Raw genomic sequence first — 13,233 nt, forward strand, 5'->3', positions numbered from 1 at the left:
ACAACTCATTCTTCCTTTTCATTCTCACAATCATATAAATTAGATTTTTTTGTTCTTCCCACTCTACACAGGGAGATCGGAGAGGCCAGGAAAGTGCTCAAGGGTATACAGCTGGTAAGTGGTCGGGCTGAAAACCCAATGCAGGCCAGGCCACACTGACTCCAAGCCTGCGCTTCACTCTGCAGTGGGCTCTTCTGGCCTCCCTCATGCCTATTCTCTGTCCTATCTGCAGAAGCCCTGGGCCCTGAACGCAGCTTCCAGAGGACAGAGCCGAAGGATGAGGGATTCTGAGGGAAGGATGCAAGGCTGGGCCTGGGCACCTGTAGAATTCAGAAGAGACCCAGAGGAGATCAGTACCCTCCTGTCTTTTCAGCTCAGGTAAGGAGCTCTGGGGGTTAATGTAAATCTCCCTCTAAAAGGGACCCATGCCAGTAGGGAAGCGACTTCTCTTCCTCTGAGTGTCCACAAACCTCCCCATCTCCACCATTCACTGGTCACCATTTGTAACCAGTATTGAAGGTAAATTACTAGGGTTTTGTCTTATCTCTTTACCTAGAGTATAAAGCCTTAAGGAGATCAGCAGTTGAGAGAGACTAGGCCTTAGAGTGAGGTTTGAACCTTTTGCTACTTACTAGTTGTGTGATGTTGGGCAAGTAACTTAAACTTTGTGAGCCATAGTCTTCTCATTCGTTACATGGGAACATAAATAGTACCTACCTTGTGAGATTGTTGTGAGGATTAAATGAAAGGGTGCAGAGAAAGGATTTACAAGCAATTGCTGAATGAATGGTGGTCATCTCCTCCTCCTTTATCTAGTTATCATCTGAGAGCAAACATCTTCACATTATCTTGTCTCCGGTAGGGACTTAGAGCATTATTGGTTTTCAACATTAAGGGGGTACTCTCACACAGAGATAAATGCACGAAGCACTCTCAAAGAAGAGTTTTTATGAAAGAACAAATGTAATGTCACATCCGAATAATTTTTAGGTGAAAATAACTAAAGAAACTATCAATAATTCTCTCCCTTGGATGGTATTTAAGACCAATGGGGTGAGAAGGGCAGAGGGAGGGACGGGGTCAGGCTGACGCAAACCCGCGGGTACTAGCAGGAGTGATGTGGCAAACATTTAGAGAGCCCAGGACTACCTAGGAACACAGGAAGTGAATCTCCCTCAGGGAGGCAGGTGTGGACCTACATGAGTCAGATGACCTGACCTTGGTTCCTGTAAGTGTGAATCTGAAGAACTCTTTTAAGTTTCCTTAACTGTAAAATGGGGATAAAATCATCAAAGAGTTTGGCGTGAAAATGAATCATAACCTGGCCACGTAGGTGCTTTGTTAACTGTAAAAGCCGATGTCATCCTAGGGTGGCAGTTCTCTTAGTGAGGCACCGCGGAGAGATCAGTGAGTGAAACTGCCTGGACAGATAGAAGAAAATATGCAGAAGCATAAAAAGAAGAGGAAACGGGAGAATGCCGTGATCCTAGTAAACTGGACATTGCCAATTCCTCGAAAGCTGCTTGAACTACTTATAGAAGTTCCTTTCCTGGCTGTAATTCCCAATAAAGGAGGGCACTGAATAGGGAGAGTACCACTCCTGTCTCTGGCTGGCTCATCAGACCGAGTAATAACATGTGAAGGAAGCCCCTTCTCTCTCTGCACCAAAGCTGTGGTGTGCGTTTTCCTAAGTACCATTAGTACCATGTGTCTCACTGGTGCATGAGGTGAGGTGGGTCTGAGGAACAACATGAGACATTTCTAGAAACTTTCCATGACATAAACAAAGAGCCTGAAAATGGTAAATACCTTTAGAAGAAGAAGAAAAAACTTTAGTCGACTTTTTTGAATTCTAAACTCTATGAAATCAGATGATACTATTAGAATCTAGGGCCTCTTAAGCTATGTCTGTCTATACGCTGTTTTCTTTTTGACCTCATTTCTGGGAACATTACACTGTCTGATCTGTTATTAATATTATCTTATTCTGTGCCCGAAGAGGTAAGGACACTGCATTTCCAGAATTGCATTTGAGTCATTTGTGAAATTGCAGATTACAATTTGCCACCATTTCTAACACTTCCTTAGCATTTTCTTTCTCAGCTGAGTATTCGCATTCTTGCCAGTGACCTCCAGGGGCTACTTTCTTTTCCAGCTCAAGAGAGAACCGCTTCAATCAGAGTTGGGTAAAGATGCTAAGGACAGAACATAAATTCTTCATGTTGTTTCATTTAAAATGGATCGAAAATTAGAAATTCAAGGTGTGCAAGAGGTTTGTGTGGAATTTTAGTGCCTTCAAGGAGCATCAGGCAGGACAAAAAGTTTGCTTGTACATTTGCAAACATAAACACTAAGGACTGAGACAAATGAGGTGACATATAGCTAATGGCTGCAGAGTCTGGCTGCCAGGTGGTTCATTTCAACTGGAGGTCAGAGTAACCTGGTCCTGTGCTCTGAGCACCCAGGGATCAGGTTAGGTCTGCCTTCCAGCTTATGTCCTTGGTCACTTTGCCGAGGGCTCCAGTCAAACACATGTCAGTAAAGAATAAAATTATGTAAATATGCACAGGGGTAGTCATGCCTAGACCAGAACTTCACAAAATTTCCTTCAGCAATATCTGGGTTCTTCGGGACAAACACCCCCAGTTTACACAGCACATAAGGAAAGCATCACAGAGTAATGGTGGAGAATGCAATAACCTTCTTGGAACTTTTTCACTCTGCCACATGCACGTGGGTGACCTTACAAAAGAAATGTCACTTCCAAGCCTCAATTTCCCCATCTGTAAAGCAGGGGCAGCCATATAGGGAAGTTTTGAAGTTAGGAGGACTGAATGAAATGAAAACGAACCCACCTGTGCCAGCCCCCTCCTGTGGTGCCTGGGCTGTGACGCCGTGTAAGTATTAGGTCCATTTTCATCTCCGTGAAAAGACACGATCCTAAAGAGCTCTTCCCCAATTCAGCTTTCAAGTAGCAAATTCTTTTTTACGAACCCACATTTGTGAGTAGCTGAGGTAACCTCTGACATACCACATCGGTAATCTCACCTTTATTATTTATCGCCACCAAATACAGGTGTGATTGCAGGTTCAACAAATCTTTCTCTTTTATAAATTCCATAAGTTGAGGGTATCATTTCTCAGATTCATTTAAAGCAGGTGCGTTTATAGACACATAATATGAAGAACAAGCCTGACGCTCTCATACTCTGGAGCAGGTAAGAGCATCTCAAGACAAAGATCTTTCCACGTGTCTTCAGACTCAGAAAGACTGTCAACCCAAAACCACCTATAGCACTGTGCTGTGTTAGCCATTTGTAGGGTTCCTCCCTCCCCTCTACTTTTTCACACCAGCGTTTGCTTTCTTGCTTCCTGCAGGAGTTTGTTTTGCCTCATGGTATTTTCTTTGCCACGGGAAATCTCTCCCCATGCCCTTTGATTTTTCCGAGCCTTTAGCAGGAGTTTGTTGTATGCCTGGTTGAACTAGGTGGGTACTGGGAGCACTTTGCTACTGAGGGGGATGCTGGAGATCAAGACGGCATGGTGCAATCCCGGTGCAGGCAGGGCTGGCTGGCAGGGTGAGCACCGCAGTGGAGGCTGGGTGCACACTGCATTAGGCTATCATGGTCTTCACTTCACCCAGGCTCTCAGCTTTGGGAGGGTAAGAAGGGGTGAGGTGAGAAGATGAGGAAGGTATGCCCTGATGGAGAGAGGCCTTCCTTTCCCCTGCAGTGAAACATACCTGTCCTGCACTGACCTCCTTTGCTGTCCCAGGTGACATTTAGCTCATCTTACAAACTCTCACTAGTATAATCATAAATGCTAGTAAATTAATATTACCCATCATATATAACATGATTGAATTTTAACAATCCAATGATTTAACATCAAAGGATGATGGAATGGCGATGACTTCAGTCCTTGTCATAGGGTACTTTGGGGAGAGGCAGACCTTTAGATGTCATACCATGTGGGTGCTTCCTTAGGTCACGGGTGAGGTGGAAACGAGACAGAGACCCTGCTGAGCATCGACACGTCCTCAACACTGAATTTCAGGTGCCTTTTGGTCTAGTCATTGGCATTAACTGTCTCAAGAATTCCCTCTTAATTTTGTTTATGTTTCACTGCATTATATCAATCAAAGATTTTCTCCTGAGGTACCTTTGTTTTTCTCGGTCCACAGGGTCAGAAAGAAATGTACTCACTTCCATTCATTCTCTTCGCTTAATGTTTCCTGCAGTGAGGTTTCTGTGTGTAACAAACAGCTTCTGTGGGGGTTTGAGGGTGTTTAAAAAGAGAACATGCTGTGCCCTTGAGTGGAGCACCTTCCGAAGGGAGCATCACAGCAGACACGGAGTTCTGGGGTTGCGCAGATGCCTTCTCACAAGTGGTAGGAGCCTTTGAGTCAGTGTTCGTCTGCAGGAAATAGAGCATCCTGATAACCAAGCCAGCTTCATTTCCCATTGATTGCAGGCATGTTATGGCAGAAAAGTCTTGGGCCCTGGCCTGGGTTCAAGTCCCCCTTAGCCACTGACTGGTCATTTCATCAAGTGTGAAATGGGGATAGTTAATAATGTAATCTACTTCATAGGCTTGTTATGTAGAAAGTGAGATGTGTAGAAAGTGGAGCAACTCCCCAATACATGGTAGCTGTCTATGAAAGCGTTGTTGTTACTGAGTTCCTTCCTTACAGTGTGTGTGGCTGATAGAAGATCTGTGAGCCTCAGTTTCCTGACCTGAAAAGTGGGGTCAGTATTACCTCAGAGTGGGGCTCACAGAGCTGGCATGAGGGTTAAATGAGATGCGGTGCAAGCATTTGGCACAGTCTCTGGCATGACGCACTTTATAGCTGTCCGTTTTCTTCACCCTCACGTCGTCTTGGCCTGTTCCTTCATAGCAATTTCCATTCCAGATGTATCTTGTTAACAAGTAAGTACTACCAAGTGGAACTAATCTCTTTAACCATTATTTAAGATTTTTCTCTGGGTGGAGTGGGGCAAAGGGGGAAAAATTGGGACAACTGAAATAGAATAAACAATTAAAAATAAAGTATAAAGAAAGATTTTTCTCCTTATGATGGAGAGAAGAAAGTAGTATATGGGTACTGGGTACCTGGAGAGACGGGCAGGAGAGGGAACAGGGACGCTGAGATTGGCCCGGGTAAGGATCCTGTCCTCCACAGTTTTCCGCAGGGTGGGTCTGGTCAGCTAGCACAGTCTCCTTCCTGTCCACACTAGCTTCTCTGCCTCAGGAATCTGGAAACTCGGCATTGTGACTTGAGAGTCTCAGCTTTAATAAAAACCGGAGGGGGGTGGAGTAGGGGATTTTTCATAACCTTGTGTGTAGATGGCTCTCCATATTTGGAGCTTGTCTCCACCACCTGTGGACCTCACTGGTAGAAACCAAGAGCACACTAGAGATGGCCTATGGGGAATCTGCTACTTTCCTTTTAATTTTCACCGTCAATGGCTACCCTAATGCCAGTTCCTTCTCCACAACTACCTGGTATGGTCCTGGTCTACACACTGTGGTCTACTGCCCACAGAGTCCATTTTGGGAACCCGGCAGGGGTCGGGGACGTGGGGGGTGCGGGGTACTGGAGCTGCCACCAGGGGGCGTTGGCCTGCTAAATGAGCGTGATGAAGGCACAGCCAGGGAAGGGCACCGCCGCAGAGGAAGCACGGATTTTCCCGGGGTGCTTCCTTACAGTAGGTGAGTTTGAGGAGCCTCCCGGGCTCTCTAATGTAAGGCTTTTCCAGCCAGCCCCTGAGCGGTGAGAACCCATTCCCTCCACCTCCCGTCCGTTGCCGTGTGGCTTTGCCTCTCCAGGGGCACAAGGCTGCTCTTGCTGCTGCGGGCAAACTCCAAGCCTCTCTAGTTTAACCATTCGATTCTTGGCGTCAGACTTCTGTATTTAATGGCATCGGCGCATCCAACCCCTCTCAGGTCCAGGTGGGCCAAGGTCTAGGGACATGATCCTCAAAGTGCAGTCCCCAGACCGGCAGCATCAGTTTCAGCATCACCCGGGACCTGGTTAGAAATGCACATTCTCAGGCCTGCCTCAGCCCTCCTAAATCTGAGACAGGGCAGAGGGCGCCCTCTGTGCCTTGCTACCTCTGCAGGTGACTGTGAGGCACTGGGACAATCCCTTCTTCCCCCTCGCCCAGGTGAGACTCGATCAAGAGATAAGGAGTCCAGGACCACCAGAGACCTTCCGGCCGCCCACTTGGTGGTCACGTGGGCTCTTGGATTTTCCCTCTCCACCTCCCTCTCGGATATTTAAAAGGAAGAAGCGGTTCCTCGTTAAGTCACAATCGTTCTTTGCAGTGTCTCCGGCTACTGGACGTATTGACAGCCACTCTCCGGCTCCTGCTGCAAGGACCACCCGTAGAAACTTGCTGGGAAGAGGAGGTGGCGAGAGAGGGATCTTCTGGGGCTGCGGCTGGCATCCCGGGCTGCGGTAGGCTGGCGTTCCGTATCTGGGCTGCACCAGGCGCTCGCTCTCCGCGGCTGGTGGCCTCAGCATCCAGGTGCGGGGCATTGAACTACTCTGGGACAAACACGTGTCTGTTGCATTTGAGAGATTGCTAGGCGAGTAAGGTTAAGTGCCGCTTCCCTGAAGATGCAATTTAATTGTCTGATTTTCTGTTTGAAATCCAGGAGTGGGAAACTAGTAACATTGAGAATAAGGCGTTCCCTGACCCCAGTGCAGCTGATTTGAAAACTGGAAACAGATTTCATGCCCTGATGAAATAGTTTCATCCAAAATGCCGGCAAGTTAACTTATTTAATTAGTCTGTGCCTGTAAGCTCTGGGTTGATGGTTCTGATAATGCATGTCTTTTGAAAAGAAAACACTCGTCTAGATTTTTCTCTATGGCTTTCCCGACAGTGGTGAAATGTTGGCAGTAGGAGAGTTGAAGAAGCCTCTTCCTGCTGGAGTTTGGTGGGTGTGGGCGTTTTAGAATGTATGACCTGGTATTCCTTTTGCCTTAGGAAAGAGTCGATTGACTTCTCCTGGGCTGACTGGGCGAGATTAAGTTCTGGGCTGTTTTATGTGCTGAGAAGGAAACCAGCAGCTGTTCCTTAACCTTTCCTGTCACTATTCGTGCCTAATTCACATTGGAAGTATACAATTAAGGGAATGTTAATTTTGTGAAAAACAGTATTTTGGATTTGAGTGGGTTTGAGTAGGAAAACAAGTTTGGCTGAATTTTACCAACTTTTTAAAAAGTACTTTGTGGCACACAACACTTTGGAAGGATTTGGTCACATTTTGCTATATTTCTGATGTTTACATGGACATTACATTAGTAATTTTTGCTTTTGTTATAAGTTTCTGAACTCACAGTGGCAATTTTCTTTTGTGCGTGGAGAAGGATACTTGTTGTTTAAAAGGTGAACGTGTGAGAAAAGAAAGGTTTGTGCTGTGAGCATTGAAAAAAGTACATGTGCTGTGACCGGGAAAAGAGCATCACACACAGACCCATGTGTTTCTTCTCCCTGCAGAAAGTCAGCATGTTCCCCACATATTCCAGAGGAGAGAAAGTGTAAGGGTTCCGTTTTATGTTAAAGCACTCTTTACAGTCGAATTACTGAAAATTTCTTATTTTAAACGCAGCCAGTTTTCCTATAATGCTTAAGGTATATAGGTCTCTGAAATCAATTGAAAAACATATTTGGGGTATTTCATAATGGTTTTGAGAGACTTCAATGAATATGAACACCTTTTACCTTTTTCAAAGTTTATTTACAATATGGAAAAGGTAAAATTTAGTAGTAAACTCAACCCTTAGAAATAGCAATTAACAGATATTGATACCGCTGTCCATTTTTAAGAATAAGACTTCAGTTTTCTATTAATGTGTATCCAACAGGTAATGACTCAAATACATATTGTGATAATTTTAGTTCATATTCTAAGTCATTTTACATCTATAAATATATAATAAAATAATTATGTAAGATACTGGAGGCTGAACATGAATCACTTACTGGTAACTTTGATAATTATATCTAGAACTCTTGAGAAATTACATATAGAACCCTTGAGAAATGTGTATGTACTTGAATGTTAGACTTTATAAATCAGTGCCTAGCACATTGTTTTAGACATAATAGCGTTTTTATAAAGGCAGGCATACTACCTGTAAGTTACATACAGTAAAACCCAGCCTCCTGAGCTGTGCCACTCTATGTATTCTGAGAGTGGCATGCAGTTATATAATCAGTTCCATAAACAAGATATAGAACAGTTCAATCAGCTCCCCCCTCACTTCAAGTCGCTTTTGAGCCCTTGTAACCATCCCTCTCTACCCATCGCCAACACCTGGAGTCCATGTATCTGTTCATTTTATAGCTTTGCTCTTCAGTATGTTTTCACTTAGAAATAGTGGTCTTCCTCCCCTTTTCTCAAAAGAAAATCTCCATTTCCCTCATTTGGGGGTGAGGAGCTGAGTCAAGTTGTGCTGCCTTGTTTTGATCCTGATAAACTGAGGCAAAGACAAAACTATTTTACAAAGGGGAAACTAGAGTCTTGGACTAAGTGTTAACTTCATATTGGGCTAATAGATTGAATTCGTAGCAATTCAATTCTTTGGATTCCACTGTGGTTATAGTCTTTGGTCTTTGGTTATGGTGTGTATCATAGTTATCCAAACTAAAATACAAGGCCATTTAACATATATTTGTTACTTAGGTAATGTTAGTAAAATGTATTGTTCCTTTATAATCTTAGTACTTTTGTTATGCTTGAGACTGAGAAAGTTTCCTGAAATTACTTATCATCAAATACTGAGGAGTAAAACAGTGAAAATGAGAATTTGTAGACATTTAAAATATAATATAGACTGACTGTGACCATTTGAGTTAAAATACTCCTCCTTAATAGGAGCCATGTCTTGCTCAATTTATTTGTAGATGTTAGGGTTTCTTTGTCTTTGTTTTCATGCTTTGAAATTGAGATTTTCCTGCAGGACATAGATGCAAAATCTTTTGCAAACTAGTATTATTTACTGTTTAATACATTATTCAGTTCTGTAAACAGGAGCCTGTTATTGCTGGTCACTCCCAATAAAGATTTGTCAGATGATGTCTTTTTTGTTTCTTCTTTGTGCTATGGAAAACAAGAGCCCGTGTTTTAAATATGCGCTTACCTTTCAGAGAACTGCAGTGGCAGTAACTGGGGTATGCTGAGAGGCAAGTTTATGAGGCCCCAGCATTTGGACAGTTGGCATTTGCAACTGGAACTGTTACAGCTCTTGATAATTAGGGACCTTCAGTGAAGAATCTTTGTGTGGGCGCATTGAGAATGGCCAGGAGAGTGAGGGTCACTTGGAAAGACAGAGTACTGGGCTTGTCCGTGGTTCCTCAAACAGGGCGGCAACCTGTTGTCGGTAAATGTTTTGTGTCTGTCAAACCCAGGACTGGGGGCGGAGTTGAGTGTGCTCAGTGTAACCTCTGCATTGGTCATGTCCTCTTGAGTCGCTGTGCTCACAGCTCTTTCCCATCCTGCCCAGGCTGAATATTTGGATATGGTTGAGTTTCCTAAGAGTGGAGCGCTGTCTCTGACTGTTGGTTTCAGGAAGGAACAGAGACTCGCTGGTGAGAAAAGGTTGATGGGCTCTTTCTTTACACCCCTTCCTTGGCATGGGACAGCCTCAGCCTGAGGCTCTGTCCTCTTCCCCTATTCAGGCTCCCAGAATTCTGCGTCCTACCCAGCTCAGTAAGCTCCAATGGGGAGCTTACTAGGGGAATCAGGATTTTCTCATTTTGGAAGATACATATTCTTAAGAGTTGCACGTGAATCAATTATTAATGGCTAGTTCTATGGTGATTTTGGAGTGTGTTTTCTTTTTTCCTATTTTAAATTGACGGAGTATTGCCCTGGCTGGTGTAGCTCAGTGGACTGAGCGCGGGCCTGCGAACCAGATGATGGCGGTTCGATTCCCAGTCAGGGCACATGCTTGGGTTGCAGGCCAGTTTCCTGCAGGGGCCAGTTCCCTGCAGGGGATGCACAAGAAGCAACCATACATTGATGTTTCCTCCCTCTCTCCTTCCCTTCCCCTCTAAAAAGATAAATAAATAAAATATTTTTTAAAAAATTGACAGAGTATTAATATTTCATGTTGGAAAAGGTACATTTAAGGCCAATAACTGGCAAACAACCACTTACACACATCAAGGATGCTTGACACTTAAGAAATATTTTGTATCTTTCCCTTGGAACTCCTTCTAGTATCTGTGAATGTGAATTTACGACTTCTGTGGGGCACACAGATACGGGGTGTCTGAACTGAGTGCTTGGGCAAGTGTGATGGACAGGCTCGAGAATGTGGCATGAGAATGTGGCATTTTGTGTTCCACACAATGCTGACTGGTGGTAATGTATCGCAGATAGAAATTAAGGAAAAATAGGAGGCGAAGTCTTCATGGTGGCCATAAGGCATTTTAATCTAAATTGTCTAGAAATTCTGCCCAACACTCAGGCCTATCCAAGGCATGCCAGTTGACTTCATCCTCTTGGATATGTAATAATTCCGTACACAGTGGGTTCACATGCATCATTTCACTTCATCTTCAAGCACTGTGAACAGGTACGGCCCATATTAGGTCCCCGTTTCTGCTGAAGAAGGTGTGGAAATGGAAGCTCAGGGAGTTTACAGGATCTGACCAAGGTTACCTGGCTTTCGGGCGGAGCTGGGACTAGGACTCCATGTATTGCTCTGTCCACTGAGCCAGAATGTGTGTCAAAACAGGCCTAGTGGCAGCCGCTTCCTTGTTCTTTAACCAGCTTTGATGGGTGCCTCCATAAAGTCAGTCTCCTCTTTCGAGTGTCTTTTTGCTGTTTCTAAGGCCTGCCTTTTTCTTATCCAAGAAATCACTATCATTATTCAGAATGGAAAAAAAATTCACTTTAAGATCTGTGATGTATTTCCCAGCCAGTACAACAGACTACTGTGTATAATCCCACGTGTACAAGAAGCTTTCCTGCTGGACGCTGATGTGGCCCGGGAGGGCCCGACACAGGTGTGTGTGCTGGGGCCGTGGGAGCGCAGTCTGGGTGGAAGACAGGGCTGCCCCTCACACAGGATAGGTGCCAACCATTGTTGGTGATGATGCCTAATTTAAGACAATCAACGTGAAGAAATGATTAATTGGGCGAAGGGGGGAAAATTGGGACAACTGTAATAGCATAATCAGTAAAATATATTTAAAAAGAAATGATTAAGTCTTAGAATCAAGGTGTCTGGGTGCATGTTCTTTTTATTTATTTAAAAATGTATTTTATTGATTATACCATTAAAGTTCTAATTCTCCCCTTTCATTCCCCTCCACCCTTCACACCCTCCCCCACCATTCCCCCCCTTTAGTTTGTGTCCACGTGTCTCAAGTTCTTTAGACTCTATATTTCTCCTACTATTCTTGCCCTCCCCCCTGTCTATTTTCTACCTGTCATCTGTGCCACTTATTTTCTGTACCTTCTCCCCCCTTCCCCTCCTCCCACTCCCCTGTTGCTAACCCTCCATGTGATCTTCATTTCTATGGTTCCACTCCTGATCTAGCTGTCCTCTTAGTTTGCTTTTGTTTTAGGTGTGGTTGTTAATAACTGTGAGTTTGCTGTCCTTTCACTGTTCATACATTTTTCTTCTTTTTCTTAGATAAGTCCCTTTAACATTTCATATAATAAAGGCTTGGTGATGATGAACTCCTTGAACTTGACCTTATCTGAGAAGCACTTTATCTGCCCTTCCATTATAAATGATAGCTTTGCTGGGTAGAGCAATCTTGGATGTAGGTCTTTGGATTTCATGACTTGGAATACTTCTTTCCAGCCCCTTTTTGCCTGTAAGGTCTCTTTTGAGAAATCCGCTGACAGTCTGATGGGTACTCCTTTGTAGGTGACTGTCCCCTTATCTCTTGCTGCTTCTAGGATTCTCTCCTTCATTTTAATCTTGGCTACTGTATTTATGATGTGCCTTGGTGGGTTCCTTCCTGGGTCCACCTTCTTTGGGATGCTCTGAGCTTCCTGTACTTCCTGGAAGTTTATTGCCTTTGCCAGACTGGGGAAGTTCTCCTTTATTATTTGTTCAAATGAGTTTTCCACTCATGGCTGTTCCTCTTCCCCTTCTGGTACTCCTATAATTTGGATGTTGGAACATTTAGAGATGTCCTGGAGGTTCCTAAGCCTCTCCTCATTTTTTCTTGAATTCTCATTTCTTCATTCTTTTCTGTTTGGTGGTTTCTTTTCTTCCTTCTGGTCCACTTCATTGATTTGAGTCCCAGTTTTCTTTCCATAACTTTTGGTTCCCTATGCATTTCCCTTCATTTCACTTAGTGTAGCCTTCATGTTTTCATCTAATTTGCAACCAAAATCAACCAATTCTGTGAGCATCCTGATCACCAGTGTTTTGAACTGTGCATGTGATAGGTTGGCTATCTCTTGGTCACTTAGAAGTATTGGCTCTGGGACTTTGAGCTGTTCTTCTTGAGCCATAATGGTTTGGTCTGTTCATGCCTGTTATTTATGAGGAGTGGAGCCCTAGGTGTTCACCAGGGTGGGCAACTCAGTCATTGGGTTGTGACGCTGTATGTGGGGGCGGGATCAGAGAGGGGCAATGGCTGCCCCCTGTGTTGCTTCCCGCTGCTGGGGTCTGTATGGTCTGTCTCACTGCTCGCTCCTTTGCTGGTTTATCTGCGTGCGAATATGTGACCGCAGTCAGCCAGACACTTTGTGTCCTCACTAGGTCCCCCTGTTGCTACCCCACGCCTGTGATCCATCCACGGCTGCCCGTGGGCCTGGGTCGGGAGATCTTTCTTGCCCAACTCCGCTCTGCTGTAAGAGGGTCTGCCCCTCTTACCGGTCTGGTTGAAGGGTTCATTGTTGTTGGACTTCAGTATAGTTCAATTTTCTATGTTTTGGCTGCGTTTTTGTTGCTGAAACTTTGTTGACTTTAAACTTGGTTGTGAGAGGAGGCACAGTGTTTCCACCTACACCTCCATCTTGGCGGAAGTCCCTGGGTACATGTTCCTTTTTTGCCCAGGCAAAACTCCACGCCTGCCAGGCCCAGCAATGCAACTGTTTAGAGACTGTTTTCCTCATTGTACCAAATCTTGTAGCCCCCGAGGCAGTGTTCGGGTGTTCAAATGTGTGTGGGGAAAATCCTGTTCTATAATATTACAAGAACTTGACTTTTTAAAAATTCTTTTCTTCAACCAGTTTATGTTACTGTTT

Source organism: Sturnira hondurensis, unplaced genomic scaffold (genome assembly GCF_014824575.4).
Source record: "Sturnira hondurensis isolate 20B ecotype Veracruz unplaced genomic scaffold, ASM1482457v3 Scaffold0021143, whole genome shotgun sequence".
Taxonomy (NCBI): Eukaryota; Metazoa; Chordata; class Mammalia; order Chiroptera; family Phyllostomidae; genus Sturnira; species Sturnira hondurensis.